Here is a 1,627-nt window from a genome sequence, read left to right as displayed (position 1 = left end):
GAAGTACATGTACTATTTATTTATTATTATTTTTTTTTTTCAAAAATTATTGAACATCAAAATTTACTACTATATCTAATACTACGTATTAAGTATCCTAAGTTGTTCAATTATTTTGATTTCTAAGCCTTTCCCTAAAATTGACATATTTTTTTGGGAAAAAAAATATTAACATAAAAAGTACAATACATATTTAGATTACATATTTTAAGTAGTTGTAGACTTGTAGCCTGTAGGGTTGTATGTCTGAGCATATGTAAAAGATGAGATTAGTTTTGACAAGATTCTCTTTAAAAATTTAGGACTCCAACTTTAATTCAAAATGAAAAAAAATAAAAAAATAATAACTTGTTTGACATCATTTTTGGTTTTTAGTTTCCTGTTTTTTTTTAAAAAAAAAACTAAAAACCAAAAACTGGAAACAAGAAAAAGGTGTTTCCACTTTTTTGTTGTCAGTTTTCAAAATTATTATGATTTTAATCATTTTAAATAATTTTTTATTCATTATGTGACATATATCATATATTTTTATACAACAAAAAACCAAAAAACTGAAAAACACAGCAATGCCAAACGAACCCTAAATTAGTGTGGGTAAAGGCTCAAACCTAGGACTAGTTGTTTCATTCAAAAACTTTTTACCACCAGATCAAAGGGAAAGGCAATTCCCTCATTGAATTAATTTACATAATTCGTATATACAAAGTATATACATTGTAGAAGTTTGAAAGTTATGAACATGATTAACTATTGAACTGGTGGCAAAAGTTGAATCATAATGAAGTAATGAATATGAATCATAAAAGACATGTGAGTGACGTGACAGAATTACATGAATTCCAATTAGTGGGTAAACACTTGAGGAAAAAAGACAAATTATATAACTAATATATAAAGCTAAACTTTTAGCCAGGTTACTACGTTGCGACACTTGGCATTCTAACTTTTAGCCAAGTGTCGCGACACGTTAGATAGATTTAAAAAAACTTATAAGATTAAAAAAAAAAAAAAAAGTTAATTTAGAACTCTATTTGGATAAAATTATAAGTCTAAATTTTTTTTTTTTTGGATAAAATACCAATATTTCAGAGATACAAATTGAATTATAATTTTATTCAAAAAAAAATTATTAGATTATAATTCTAAAAAATTATCATATAAATTTATTTTTTATGTCATAATATTTTTTTGGAGTGAAATAATTAGTTTAAAGCGTAAGAAAATATTTATAATATATAATAATCTGTTAAAATAATATACTTCACAACCAATAGAATTTTATTACTACATAAACCTGTCAATTAGGGTCGGGTCATGAGTCATCTCGAATTGGGTCACTTTAAGTTACGAGTCAAGAATGTTCAACCCTTGTCCAAAGATTTGGGTTGGGGTCAACCTAACGGGCTTTGAACATTTATCTTATTTAAATTTATTATTCGCTTTATTTTAATGTATTAAATCGAACATTTCCACCAACATTATTATTAGTCATTACACGCCTACTAGATAGTAAATCATCACAAAAGCACATCAATAAACTAATTTTGTATCAATGGTATATTTTAAAATTTGACATATAGATTAAAAACTTATCTTTAAATTCAATAAACAACTCGGGCATCGCACG

The sequence above is a fragment of the Chenopodium quinoa genome, unplaced genomic scaffold (genome assembly GCF_001683475.1).
Source record: "Chenopodium quinoa cultivar QQ74 unplaced genomic scaffold, ASM168347v1, whole genome shotgun sequence".
NCBI lineage: Eukaryota > Viridiplantae > Streptophyta > Magnoliopsida > Caryophyllales > Amaranthaceae > Chenopodium > Chenopodium quinoa.
Note: the sequence above shows the minus strand (reverse complement) of the source record.